Source organism: Natator depressus, chromosome 1, assembly GCF_965152275.1.
Source record: "Natator depressus isolate rNatDep1 chromosome 1, rNatDep2.hap1, whole genome shotgun sequence".
In the NCBI taxonomy this organism is placed as follows: domain Eukaryota; kingdom Metazoa; phylum Chordata; order Testudines; family Cheloniidae; genus Natator; species Natator depressus.
This window is the reverse complement of record NC_134234.1, coordinates 90075577-90090739: the sequence shown is the minus strand read 5'-3', so window position 1 is coordinate 90090739 and position 15163 is coordinate 90075577. Positions and strand designations below refer to the sequence as shown.

General features: G+C 41.2%; 1 long non-coding RNA gene across 2 annotated transcripts in view; it reads right to left on the bottom strand.

Annotated features, from left to right (window-relative positions):
• The window catches only part of LOC141982418 (uncharacterized), a 46159-nt gene extending 32751 nt beyond the window's left edge, over positions 1-13408 (bottom strand). For both annotated transcript variants that reach the window (XR_012638068.1, XR_012638069.1), the window contains exons 1-2: positions 12890-13408; positions 5959-6164 (exon numbers count right to left, since the gene is read on the bottom strand). This is a non-coding gene — a long non-coding RNA (uncharacterized LOC141982418). The remainder of the gene's footprint in view (positions 1-5958; positions 6165-12889) is intronic.
• Positions 13409-15163: the final 1755 nt, after the last annotated feature.

Sequence of the window (15163 nt, the reverse complement as noted above, 5' to 3'; positions counted from 1 at the left end):
CCATAAAAATGTTGGCATACTGTGGGGCCACGCGGGTACCCATAGCAGTGCCGCTGATCTGAAGGTATACATTGTCCCCAAATGTAAAATAGTTATGGGTAAGGACAAAGTCACAAAGTTCAGCCACCAGGTTAGCCATGACATTATCGGGGATAGTGTTCTTGATGGCTTGTAGTCCATCTTTGTGTGGAATGTTGGTGTAGAGGGCTTCTACATCCATAGTGGCCAGGATGGTGTTATCAGGAAGATCACCAATGGATTGTTGATAGAGCCAGAAGAGTTCCCAGAAGTCACCTACTACAGGACAGGCCTAACAAAGAAAATAACAGAACGCCACTAGCCGTCACCTTCAGCCCCCAACTAAAACCCCTCCAACGCATTATTAAGGATCTACAACCTATCCTGAAGGATGACCCAACACTCTCACAAATCTTGGGTGAAAGGCCAGTCCTTGCCTACAGACAGCCCCCAAACCTGAAGCGAATACTCACCAACAACCACATACCACACAACAGAACCACTAACCCAGGAACCTATCCTTGCAACAAAGCCCGTTGCCAACTGTGCCCACATATCTATTCAGGGAACACCATCACAGGGCCTAACAACATCAGCCACACTATCAGAGGCTCGTTCACCTGCACATCCACCAATGTGATATATGCCATCATGTGCCAGCAATGCCCCTCTGCCCTGTACATTGGTCAAACTGGACAGTCTCTACGTAAAAGAATAAATGGACACAAATCAGATGTTAAGAATTATAACATTCATAAACCAGTCGGAGAACACTTCAATCTCTCTGGTCACGCAATCACAGACATGAGGGTCGCTATCTTAAAGCAAAAAAACTTCAAATCCAGACTCCAGCGAGAAACTGCTGAATTGGAATTCATTTGCAAATTGGATACTATTAATTTGGGCTTGAATAGAGACTGGGAGTGGCTAAGTCATTATGCAAGGTAGCCTATCTCCCCTTGTTTTTTTTTTTTTTCCTTCAACCCCCCCCCCCGCAAGACGTTCTGGTTAAACTTGGATTATTGCTGTGCACATTGTAAGATGAGCTATTGCCAGCAGGAGAGTGAGTTTGTGTGTGTGGTTTTTGGAGGGGTGTGTGTGTGGGGGGGGGTGGCGGTGGTGAGAAAACCTGGATTAGTGCTGGAAATGACCTACCTTGATTATCATGCGCATTATAATGAGAGGTTTCAAAGAGGGATGGGCTATTACCAGCAGGAGAGTGAATTTGTATTTGTGTCTGTGGGGGGGGGCGGGGGGAAGGGTGAGAAAACCTGGATTTGTGCTGGAAATGGCCCTCCCTTGATGATCACTTTAGATAAGCTGTTACGAGCAGGACAGTGGGGTGGGAGGAAGTTTTGTTTCATGGTCTCTGTGTGTATATAATGTCTTCTGCAGTTTCCACGATATGCTATGCATCCGATGAAGTGAGCTGTAGCTCACGAAAGCTCATGCTCAAATAAACTGGTTAGTCTCTAAGGTGCCACAAGTACTCCTTTTCTTTTTTCTTTTTACGAATACAGACTAACACGGCTGTTACTCTGAAACCTGTCATTTACTTCATATAGGCTACTGTAATTACTTGTCATTTAGCTTAAGTACTAACTAAAATTGTTTTAATGCACTTAATGATCAGTGAAACTACCAATTGCTTGTGGATATCAGTAACCAAGTATATGTTCAGGGTAAGATTTAAGAAAAAAAGAAATAATCAAAATGTACCGTATTAAGTTAATCAGTACTTACTATCCCTTCCAAGAAGAATATGGATCACTTGATTCACTTTACTGGTAAGTAGTAAGTTCTAGTCTGTGACTCACTGTACTACAAAGAAATAACAACCATCCTCACCAATTTCCATAGGTGAACACAGACCCAAAGCCTTGGATCTTAAGAACAATGAAAAAGCAATCAGGTTCTTAAAAGAAGAATTTTAATTAAAGAAAAATTAAAAGAATCACCTCTGTAAAATCAGGATGGTAAATACCTTACAGGGTAATCAGATTAAAACATAGAGAATCCCTCTAGGCTAAACCTTAAGTTACAAAAAGACATAAAAACAGGAATATACAATGTTAGGGGGCTTATTCCCTCACCCACTTACTTCCCTGGTCCTTCTCACATGAACAGAGAGCAACAATACCCGAAGTCCAAAGATGCAAACAATTCGATGTTTATTGGGGTGAACTTCCAGAAAGCATGATTCCAGTTTCCTTCCTTAGTATCCTCCTGTCCTTCCCAGCTCTGACACCACAGAGCCTTACACCTGTGTCCCTGTTCCCATTCCTGCCCTTAGCCAAACATGATTCCAATTTCCTTACCCCCATTCCGTGTTCCCATTTCCCCCTTAGCCAAACATGATTCCAATTTCCTTACCCCCATTCCCTGTTCCCATCTCCCCCTTTAACAAAACATGATTCCAATTTCCTTACCCACATTCCCTGTTCCCATCTCCCCCACCCATACATATATTCCATTCAGCACAATTTATTTGATCAGCCATTTAAATAAAACAGAATCTAACGCATATCTAACTAGATTGCTTACTGACTGTTTACAGGAGTTCTGACCTGCATTCCTGCTCTGGTCCTGGCAAAAACCAACACACACACAGACAGAGAGAACCCTTTGTTCCCCCCCCCCCAGCTTTGAAAGTATCTTGTCTCCGCATTGGTCATTTTGGTCAGGTGCCAGCGAGGTTGTCTTAGCTTCTTAACCCTTTACAGGTAAAAGGGTTTTGGCCTCTGGCCAGGAGGGTTTTAAAGGTGTTTACCCTTCCCTTTATATTTATGACAATCTCCAATCCTAGATTCTTCTCGTCCATCAGCTCTATCAGGTGGCACTTTATGCAGACAAAATTCTTTTCAGGTACCCCCTCCGGGATCATGTACATGCCACAGCTTCTACATCCAGTCACCTTCATTGTGTCTTCCACTACTTGAGTCACTCCCACTGCTGCCTCTGTGTCTGTCATAACCTTCCCACCTAAATCCTGATAGTCTGGGAAACACAAACCAAACCAAAACACCCACCCATAGCAAAACAAGCCCCCCAACGAGCACGAAAACACTGCCAGAACACCACACACTCCCTTCACTAGCCTGTCTATTCCTCTGCCTGGTTCTTCTAGTCTTCCCCCACAAACTCCCCTTGCAAACTCTCACTCAAACCCCCCTGTTTACAGGTCTGTTTGCTGGCTCCTGTGCCTCTGCAGCTGTCTGTCCACTTTGCATGTTCAGAATCTGAATTGTCAAATGCTTAGAGAATCATATATAGCCAATTTCCTCTAGATTAAGGCTGTGCACTTTTATTCAGTTAGGACTACATCCATGACAGGTTTTCAACTTTCAGATATCAAAGTGTAGGTGTTTTATTTATTTATAACTCAGTGCAGTTTTTTGGGAGGAGAGTGGTTTCAGAAGTCCCTTTCTCCTACAGTGTTTGTTCTCACACAATCAAGCCAACTCCAATTTCAGCAAGAGATACAATTTTCAGAAATGTATGCACTCTTGAAAGTTGAGACTGTGTGATGTGGTGGGGATGGGGATGGGAAGAGAAGAGTAGAGAACCAGGACTCCATAGACCTGCTGTCTGGACAAAGAGAGGAAAACATGTCTTGCATGACCGATACTCTCTATCTTGATCAGGTGTGTAAGGAATGGTCAGAGGCTTGGCTTTCTTCCTCTATACTGTTTCAAGACAGTTCATGGAGGTGGGAAAGTAGAGAATGAGCACATTATACTTAATAAAGGGCTGTAACAAATGACTTCTTCTTTGTTTAGAACTTTCAGGACAATTCCTTGGAAGTGCTGAGTACACCATTTCCTACTGAGGTCACCTAAAATTGTATTCCTTTAAAAAAAAGACTGGACAATATAGATACACAAAAGTAAGAGAACTCACATCCGTTTTGATTTAAGACAGAATCTGAAGTCAATTGGAAATTAACATGGTTTAGCAAATGCTCAGTGGCTCTCAGGATTTGGTCTTTGTCTTGTCTAAGTCATAACAAAACATGGGGCAATATTTCAGGAGAGAGAGAGGGTGTGCAAGTTACTGGTGAAAATAAGAAGAGTTCTTTGAAAAAGTAGGGTTAACAGATGTGTGTTCAAGCTTTGTTAATAAAATAGTTCATTAAACCTATACCTTGATATATCTAAATAACATTTTAGGGTCAAGGTTACTGAACCTCTGCTGAGAAAAAAGAATCAGTAGTAAATGAAAATAAAGCTCTTACACTCATTAAATTGAAGTGAGACTGCTTACTGGAACTTCCTCCAGCTACAAATTTGAAAGTGCAAGAACCATCTTCGATGGAGGCATATGATCCTAATAGGAAATCGTGGTAGCCATGTTGGAGTTTTACAACAGCCCATATCTTAAGCTACTGAAAATATCTGAATGGGTCATAGTTCACTGAATCTACAATGGAAAGGCACATAGAAGAGCCAGCAGGGCTTAAACAGTTTGAAAGAACACAAAATAGAAAGGCACAACCTGAAACAGCTTTAAAACAAACAAAGTTCATTTGTTTTGGGGAGGGGGGGTATCTGGCATTTTTATTGCCTTTTCAACTGCTTTCCAAGCTTCTAATACCCATGACAACTGCACAGTTGCTCAATTATGACAGAACTGGAGAAGCACAAGAACATTCAAACCCATTAAATGTTCTTGAAAATCAAAGTCTAAAGCTAAGAAGTTGCACTTCTGCTATACTTAGCGGAGTAAGTGGAGGAATAAATGATATTTGTGATTCACTGCCCAACCACACACCTGGCAGCCATAAAGATCACCTTGTGAAAAGCCATTAATGTTCCAATTGACCTCTCTTCTCTGTCTCTGAGAAAAGTGGTATATGAAACATTTGATTTCAGGCAAACAAGACAAGAGCAAGGCAAGACACTGGCCAATAGTTATGCAAACTACACTTGCATGACAGTTACTGATCTGGATAATGAAATCAGGATGCAATGCTGTGTGTCAATTAAATTTCTCAGAACAGTTTTTAGAGAACCACAGAACTTCATAAAGAGAGAGATGGAGAAACTGGACAGTTGGGATAATAGCTACATATGCTACTTTTAAGCCAACCGACAACTCCCCTATGATAGGCAAATTCTCAGTTGGCCAGTTAAGACCAGAGTTCAGTTACTTTATATGGCCTGAGCAATACAATATGATCAAAACAAAAGGGAGTAAAAATAACCTAGTTGTATGTCTACACTAGTGGCTTTAAATCTAAAGCATCTCAAAGTTCTTCACAAGTTACATACGTCTAGCTGAATCTTACACCTTCCCATACAGCTTTTTAATAGCAGAAAGGAACATGACAAAATAGTCACACAACAGTCCTCCCCACATATCTAAGGATAATACACTCATTCACTTTGACTCATTGATTTGACTGATTGATTTAATTGATGATATTTAGAGCAAAATTTGTCAGGGGGCTCCAACTGATTTCAGGATGAGTAGGTAGCTTTGCCCTGTATCTCAGGGTAGAATTAGGAATGTAGGTTTTACCATGGTAATAGCTTTTTATTTTGGGGCAGTTTAAAAAGAGCTCTGTGAAAGCTCAGAAGCTTGTCTCTCTCACCAACAGAATTTGGTCCAATAAAAGATATTACCTCATTCACCTTTCTCTTTTAAAAAATCCTGGAACTTCCTGGTTTTGTCTATCATCCCCTGTCTAGCCATTTCAGAATGGATCTTGTCTCTACTTCATGGGGGATGGGAAGATGCTTTTCTTCCATTTTCTCCTGAGCTCCATCACTTTTGTTGCTAACTTTTGCCTTATCATTTTCACTTCAGCCAGAAGCATAATTTCTACTGAAGATCCCAAAAATACTTCTTCATAGATTGAGGGGATGCTGAGTAGGCAAGCGATAAGGACTCATTTCTCCACTCCCCCTCCATTCGCCCCCAGAAAAGCAAGTATGTTACCTCCTTATTTCTGATGTCTGCCAGCCCCTTTAGTGGGAGTTCCAGGGTTACTTCCAAGTCCATGTCCAGTGTGATAAAACAGACACACTGCTGCAGCCTCTCTAGACCAAAGAGGGTTTCTTTGTTCTGTGCTCCAGGTCGGATGAAAGTCAGCTCCACATCCCTTTCATTCAGTCTAAGCTCTGTACAAAACTGTACTGTGGTGTCTGGTAGATAATAAAACAATGAGAATCTATCCATGAGAACAAACATTTGCTGCACATTGCAAATATAATCCATCTGTGACTAGATTAACCCATATTCCCAATAGTCTGTATAGGTTCATAAATTATGAACAGATTTTTTTAAAAGTCTCATTTTTTCCCATTCTTAGCAATGATTTGAATCCTTTTCCAACAAGATTTTAAAGATGTTCAAAACAACAAGAACAAATAATAATGGATGGCCTTCTCTAATGAGAGCTGCCAGAGAAAGCAGGTCATGAAGGAAGTTTTCTCAGTTTTAATGTGAGGTAAAAGCACTGTTAGGAAATGTAGGTAGTCTGCATTTTTATCTTTTAACTGAAAGCAGCAATAACATTTAGTAACAGGATATGAAGTATGGCATGGGAGAGAAACCAAATTCTTCTGCCAGAAGTCACTGTAGTTTAAGGAAAGAGCACATCATTTATCTGTTTGTTTCCTCATCTTTAAAATGGGGATAATGATTCTTATAGGATCATATCTGCTGGACAGGGTTGTTGTCGGAATAGATGTTTGCACGGTCAAGTGCTATTTGTTATTAGCAAAGGGAGAACTTTCCCTACTCTCAGTCCTCTTGACCCGAGGGAGCTATGCCCCTCAGGAGCACCCAATGTAGCCCTTCCTCAATATACCCCACCAGTCAGTGATACGAGGAGCCCACAAAAGGAGGACAAGGAAGAGTTCTCTCTCCATTGACTCCCTTTCCCCAAGTAAGAGTGGAGGGAGCAAAATAAAAGCATTTTCTTCTTCCATGGAAAAGGAGCTCAGGAAAGAGCTGAAATAAGGGGAAAGAGGTGGAAACAGATAATATGGCAAGCAAAAGAAAGAATTATGGAGAGAAGGAGGAATGGGGGAAGAGAAAAAAACAGTATAGAAATGGGAGAATAAGGAAGAGAAAGATCAGAGGGAATATTGAGAAAAAATAAGAGGCCAAATTTTCCAGTAGCAGAACCTGAGCAATTTCCATTTGCTTCAATGACAATTGCTTGTCTGCAGTGATTAGAGAATTGAGCCTAGGAGTGAGGAAGAGGAGCTCCACAAGGTAGGAAGATTTGACAAAGGAGAGAGAAAATACAAAAAGAAACAAAAAGCTGGAAACATGAAATTGAATACATTAAGAATTAGAAAAGGCAAGTTAGAAAGATGAAAAAAGAATGTTCATGTATATTTCAAGTTTTAAAATTGAAGCAAAAGAAAATAGAGGAGAAACTGAATAGAAGTTACTAAAGAGGGACAGAGAAGAAGGGAAGACAGAAAGAAAGAAAACTAGATTAATATGTTAAATTAAAATAACTATTGCCAGCCGTTGGCATTGCGAGGCTTAGCAATGCTTAGCAGTGGTTATGAACTTCATTTCTACCACTAAACTATTCTACTGTTTTAGTAAAAAATGCAATAGCATACTGATCTACTGAACTGGAGAGCCTGAGATTTAATGGAAGAATTGGGAAAAAAAATCAATCAAAATCAAGGTATTTTGCAGAAGTGTATCCACTATGATAACATTTGATGGAAAACGATGAAATTATTCATTTCAGCTTTCTCATTTTGTTTTGAAAACTTGTTGGAATTATGATTTCATACAATTTTGGATTTATTTTTTATATTTCATTATGAAGTTTTGAAAATGTCACAACATTTTCTGTTTCCATTTCACTCACACACACACATACACACACACACACACAATCCCCAACATTTTAACATTTCCCCAAACCAGGAGAAAAAGTTTCATAATACTGGAATTTCCCGAGGAACAGAAATTCTGTCCCTTATACTCTAATATGTATCAAACTTCCTTCTGACAGGAATGCTAAACTTCCAGAGACTATTTTTACATTATTCCCAAAAGGACTGGACCTGGAAAGTGGCGTATCTCAGAAGGATTGCCCAACTTAATGTTATTATCTTGGAACAACAGTGTTTTGCTAAACCTGGAATTCTTTGTGAAGAGATCTTCATAACCTCTCTGAAAACTCCCTAAGGTGTAATCTCCAGGACAAACCTACTGTGTTCCTCTCTAGATATGATCAAAACTTGGAATTTCCATTCCATGGGAAATTGAAACATTTTGGGATTTCTTTCCTGTTTCAAAATATTTGAGAATGTTTTGATTTCAATTATTCAGGATTTTAAAAAGAAGGAATTCTGCTGGAAAAGAAATTGAACAGTTCTATTCCTCTAATAAACTCCAATAAGTTTTTTTTTTAAATGAAACTATTACAAAGCCAAAACTTTTATGTTAGCTGCAACTCTTTTCACATAGTTCTGCTGAACTGTATTATTTTACGAAGTGTAATTGGTTGAAGATTAAGTCAAATATTTACTTTTCTTCTCCTTAAACTGAGTCTTGTATTATATGTTATTTATTTTTACCTTTAGAGCATTAAGTACAAATCAAATCTATTAGAATGCTAACATCTGAAATATTCAAATGGCATTCAGGACACCTATTCAATTTTGCAGAAACTTGATAAAACTCTGAAGTGAGAACACAATTACAGGGCTAGCTTTGATTATTTAAATTCCTCAACACTTTTGCCAAATGCACTGTCAGTAAGCCACAGGCATGTACATCAGGAGCAGGTGAAAATTCAGTGGCAGTATATTGTGATGGCTCTCACTAGGAGTTTCTTGACAAGTGAACCTGTGCAACTGTTAGATGGTGCATATTATGTAATTTTGTGTCATACCTCATAATGTCTACAGTTATAGCTACACAAGGAAAGGCTACATTTGTAATTTCTATTAAAGTCTGCTCTTTTATTCTAAGGGCTATGGGCTGGTCACTCATTTAGGCTGAGATAATGTTACAGTTTTTGACAGGAAAAGGAAAGTTGTCAGAAACAAATAGTTTCAGAGAAGACTATTGAACTTCCAACATTCTACTGCTAGCCCATGGAGTTGAGCTCCACAGGAGTTGCAAAGAGAGCTCGATGCCTGCTATCAGCTGAAGTGCTCAAACAGTGGGGGATAGGGCAATATCAAAACAATAGATTTGTGCTATGGCTAGATTAGTTCATATAAGCAATGCCTTGCATTCCCTGCAGGATAGCACACTATCTTAAAAGATTCCACTGTATTGTTTATCTCCAGATGGTGTGACTTACCATATCTCAGCAACAGCCACCTACTTTATGAAAAACCCACCACCACATTTAAGCAATCTGAAGGAGCTAAAGAATACTTGAGCTGAAAAAAACAGGTATTGATTTATTCAGAGGCTTTCCCAGGAGGAAAAAAAGCACAAAGTGTACACAACCAACTGGTCAGTGTTGTGACTAGAATATGGATGTTGTGTGAAGATTTTATTTACTGATTGGGTTTAATGCGGGTCTCACTGGTTTCCAAAAACAAAATAATATACAGTACCAGAGAAAGATGTATGAAGTGAAGACAAAGACCCTCTGTAAATATATACAGAATACTATCTCACTGTGTTGATTCATGAGAATAGCAAAGAGTTCTCCGTTCTTCTGTCAGATGGTAGAAACAGAGAAGTGCCATGCAGGTTTGTGCCATGCAGCATTACGTCGACAGGAGAGTGCTGTCCCATCAACATAATTACTCCACCTTAGTGAGAAGTGGCAGCTATGTTGGTGGGAGGGTGTGTTCCACTGACATAGCACAGTGTAGACACTGCTTTAAGTCGATGTAAGTTACGTCACTCAGCGGGGTTGCTTTTTCATACCCCAAGTAATGTAACTTACATCGACTTAAGCGGTATTATAGACAAGCCCTTAGATACCATTTGATCTTTCTCTTTCCAGTGTTTAGTGACAGAGCTGATTAGAATCAATTAAAAGCCCTTGCTCCCAGTTTGTGATTCCCAGAGCAGTCCTCACTGCTGAGCAAGATGTAGTGCCTGTGTGGGAACAGTGACAAGAAACTGGACTGAAGTCAGAGCGAGCTTGGTTAAATGGTTGAATCTCAGAACGTGACCTGGCAGCAAGTGGCAGCAGCAGTAGCATGGTGCGGTGGTAGAGAGTCAGTGGTGGCAGAGAGAAAGAGGCAGCTGTGAGTCAGTTGCAAGGCAGCAGCAGCAAACACATTGCTGAATTGCCACAACAAGGGGTGGAAGGTGAAGCGTGCACCTCTGAACTCTGATTCTTCACTAACCAAGGACCACTGTGGTGCAGTGGAGGGAAAATAGATTGGTGTGTAAAGGGACCCTTTTTGATAGACTTTCACACCATAAAGTGAGAACCTGAGACAAAGGACACTGCCCAACACAACGTGAGGTTGGATTTGCTTATTGTCACATGCTTTTCAATTGTGGCCGTGGTGTTTTCCCAAAAGAATGCTGGGTGCCCATTTTCCCTTTTAATAAAAGTTTGATTTTGTTGGGTCCCCTTGTGCTTGCACGAGGAGAAGTATTGCTCTTAGAAGAGACCCGGGTGCTGTTCAATTTTACCAGATTGCTGGGTGGAGGCTCAAGCCAGTTCTAGTTTATATAGTTAAGAGAAACCTCTAGACATTAAACCCATCCCTTGTTGCTGCGACTCCACATGGCAGAAAGGTTACATAGACATGCCCTGAGACTTGAAGGAGGAAAGGGGGATGAGCCAGAGCAAGCTGGAGTGTGTCTGGGAGCAAGCAGGTTGCAGTCAAAAAGAAACGGGAGAAGAAGACTGCATGAAGGTTCAATAGGAGGGTTGTATTTTGAGGCACTTTGCAAGGTATACTGTGGCAGGTGAGGCTCTACATTTTTTGCCGCCCCAAGCAGGAAAAAAACCCCAAACCTGCTGAATACCCCACTGCCCGAGAGAACAGGAACATCGGAGGGAGCTTCCACCAAATTGCCGCCAACGGGCTGCTGCTGGAGTGCCACCCCAGGAACAGCCGGAGTGCCGCCCCTTTAGCAGCTCCGCCCTAGGCACCAGCTTGCTTAGCTGGTGCCTAGAGCCAGCCCTGTACTGTGGGAGGAGAAGGGAGCTAAAAAGGTCAAGAAGATGGTGCAGAGAGAGAGTTCAGATGTTGGAGATGTTTGGGTTAGTTGAGTGGTGAAAAGTGGGATAAAGTTCTGCCTCCGTTTCTTTGTGCAATGTGCTGCGTTGCAAATAAAGCTGGTTAGGAATTTTTCATCTGCTTTTTTTTCAATATAATATGCATTTCCACAAAAGTGAAATTTTCATCAGGCTTGCTTTTTTTTTTTTTTCCAGTTTTTCATTGAGAAAATTGGAACAAAAGATTTCATTTTGTCAGGCTGACCCAAATTAAAACATTTCATTTTTGTCAAATTGATTCAAAGTTTGGGATCTGTTGGCCATTAATTTGCATCCACCTGAGTTGCCATGCTGCCCTATGGGAGCTGTAGTTTGAGTTCCTCATGCCCCCATTCTCTGCTATGGACTCCCCAACTGGACTACATCTCTCAAGATGCACTACCATCTCCGCTCTGGCTGAACTGCCACAATGCACCATTTGTTCCTTCTTAAACAAAGTCAAAACAAATTGTTTGATTTGGTTCCACAAACCAAAATGAAATATTTTGTTTCAGGAATGTAGAAACAAAGTGATTTTTTTAAGCATTATGTTCTACACCATCTTCTGAGATTTCAACATTTTGTGCCAATGCAGGATCAAAACAAATTTCAAAATACTGGAATTTCCTACAGGATGAAAATTTGGATTTTCATCCAGCTCTAGCTATCAGGTTTAAACTAATTTTAATCTGGGGGATACTGTTTCTGCTTGAAACTTCTCAGTTTGAACCTTGCTTTGGACACACATCATAGCTCCCATTGTTTCAAATAAGAAACACTAGAGCAAATCATTGTTCCTCTTAAGTGGTCAAAATCTTCATTATCTGTCCATCCTCTCCTAGAATCCATCCAAAAGACTTCAGGGGGGAAAAAAACCCTTCAGAGCAACTAAAGATAGAGACATCTTTTCTTATTAATCTGGCACTGTCTGTGACATGTGTCATCATTAGTCAAGTGTCCCATAACAGAACAGGCATCACATGCTTCATATCCTTCCCTCTTTCCAGTGCATGTTATCAAGGCTGTCAAATACTTTTAAAATGAAATATGATATCTTAATGGAAACTAAAAGCTGTCACTTATAATACAAAATGTATTGACAAAGTAACATACAACCATACCAGCTCTGGGTAGCCCAAAGGGAGCATGGGATTTGATGGAGTCAAAGTAGGTCACTTTACTTCTCGAGTAGTACATTCTACTCAAAATATACAGTGAAACTCTTTTGGGTATAAAAAAGGCAGATCCTTTGATGTGATGTTTACTCCTGGGATGCCATGTCTGAATTTCTTCCTTTTCCATTAGTTTTATTTTTCCTTGTCACCTTAATCAGCCCTCTGACACTGATCCCCAACCATAAACATCTGAGGTCTAATTCCAGAGAGTGCTGATTTAGTAAACTGGAATCATCTGATCAAGTACAATCTAGAGTAATTTGCTTTACTTCCCTTTAATAAACAAATACTCAGCTGCTCCCATTTGCTCACTTTTGTTCAGACCACACAGAAGAACAGAGGAGAGGGGAAAAAATAAAATAGGTCAGAGACATGCAAATACAGGAAAAGTGCCTATATACAGAATCAACTGCACAGCCACGATCTACAACTTGCAACTTGCAAACTCCAAGCATAATTCCCACTCTATACTTTTCCCACTCTATACGCTATACTTTTAAGCAACAACCAAGCAGATAGAAGGATTTACCTGGCAAATAGTCAGCCAAATGGCAACACAGCACGGAAAAGACTGGCTGTAAGCATCTGGAGTGAGTTAGGAGGCGAAGGAGATCACCATATTGAAATGGAGTGCCAAAAAGTCTTCTGTTTTCCTGTAGATTTCAACCCAATGGAGGTTTCACTGGCCCTGCCTATGTCCCCTCCTCAGTACCAACTACTGTTCTTTTCTAGGGAGAAAAGGCAATGCAGGAGCAGGCCTAAGAAATCTATGGAAATCCATTCTATGGAAATGTTCTGCTTCCCCCTAGAATTTGCAAAGGAGATATACCGTCTTTGGTGATTGCTTCCTGCTCTATTTTTGAATGATAAAGGAAAATGTTATAGCTGATTTTTTTCATGCCATAAGATTTACTCCACACCTTGATATATCCATTTTCAATAAATTTCTCAATTCCAGTTAGGTCCAATTAATTATCTAAACAGAGAGAATTCTTTCTGAAAGAATCTGTTCCTAAATTTTGATTACAAAATATAAGAATTAATCTTCAGATATACAACATTAATGACAAGGGGTTGGATTTTCCACACTAAGGCCCCAACCATAGAAAGCATTTACACAGGTGCTTAACTTTCCTCCCATGTGGACCAGTGACATACTAACCAAACTTTAAGCAAAGTATTTTAATTTTAGCAGTGGGCAGGGCCAGCTCTAGGCACCAGCAAAACAAGCAGGTGCTTAGGGCGGCACATTTCTAGGGGCGGCATTCCGGCGCCGGCCATGCTGCCCCTAGAAATGTGCCCCCGCCGCCCCAGCTCGCCTCCGCTCCGCCTGCTCCCCTGAGTGTGCCGCCACCGCTCCGCTTCTCCCCCCTCCCTGGCTTACTGTGCAAACCAGCTGTTTGGTGCGCGGCAAGCCTGGGAAGGAGGGAGGAGAAGCCGAACGGCAGCGCGGTCGGAGGAGGCAGCGGTGGTGGAGCGGAGGTGAGCTGGGGCGGGGAGCGGTTCCTCTACCCCCCCCCCCCCACACACACACACACACACACACCCTCGCTCACCTCCGCTCCGCCTGCTCCCCTGAACGCGCTGCCTCTCCCTCGCCTGAGAGGGAGTGGGGAGAAGCGGACCGGCGGTATGTTCAGGGGAGCAGGCAAAGCGGACGTGAGCTAGATTGTGGGGTAGCTGCAGGAAGAAATCGGGGGGAAATGCGGCACGCCCTGGGGAGGAGGCGGGGGTGGGGATTTGCGGAAGGGGTTGGGAAGGGGCGGAGTTGGGGCGGAGCCGGAGGCGGGGGGGGGAGAGCACGAAAGAGAAAGTGGGGGCGGCCAACATTTTTTTGCTTGAGGTGGCAAAAGTCCTAGAGCCAGCCTTGGCAGTGGGAACAAAGCTTTGGGCCCCAGGGGAGTGAAGGGGAAGGATTTTAAAACAAATAGCTGGTATGAATGTGTATTTTACCTAAAATACTGGGACTACCCATGGTAGTAAAGCACCAGTGTAAGATGTGCAGGATTGGGGCCTAAGTGGTTAAGGAGCTCAAGGGCCATTAAAAGTCCCTTGCGTTAAAGTCATTCAGGAATTTTTGGAAATCTCACCCAATGCCTTCTCAAAGTAAATTAACTGATCGAAAATGTAGGAACCAATCCTGCACATTTTTCTCAGTTAAGTATTACCACTGAAGCTATAGACATTACTTGTGTTAGCAAGGATAACTTACATGACTAGTACTGGTTGCAGGATTGGGTCCTTAGAATGCAGGGCTCAGCATACAAAAGTAATGTAATTACATGGAAAATAATAAATTATATGACCGATGCTTTAAAGATGTGCATTAGTATGTCATCATTCACCGAAAGGAAAAGGAGAGCAAGAGACAGAATTTTCATTAAACTAGGTATACAAAATGACACCTTAAAAAAATGTAAACAAAACCAGAATGGTATTAAAGACATAAATCTTACTACGTTATCTGGCCAGTCAGAATGGTCATCATAATTCTTAGCAAAGAAAGGGAAAAAAGCTAGAAAGACAAAGCTTAGTGAACTCTGAACTGCATGTTTTCCATATGCTGAATGATTTATACAGCTAGCAATCACTATCCTGCAATGATCTCTAATCATACAGATTTGGCTTTAGTTGAAGTTACTAGGCAATCTGAATTACTGTTTATGCAACTTCGGAATGACTAAACAAACAACTATGCTTCCGTGCATTTTTTTTCCTCACAGAAAAAAAGCTTACCACAGTTTATTATCATTCAAGAAGGAAAACTGGACAAATATTGAGTTACATCTTTACACAGAATCAT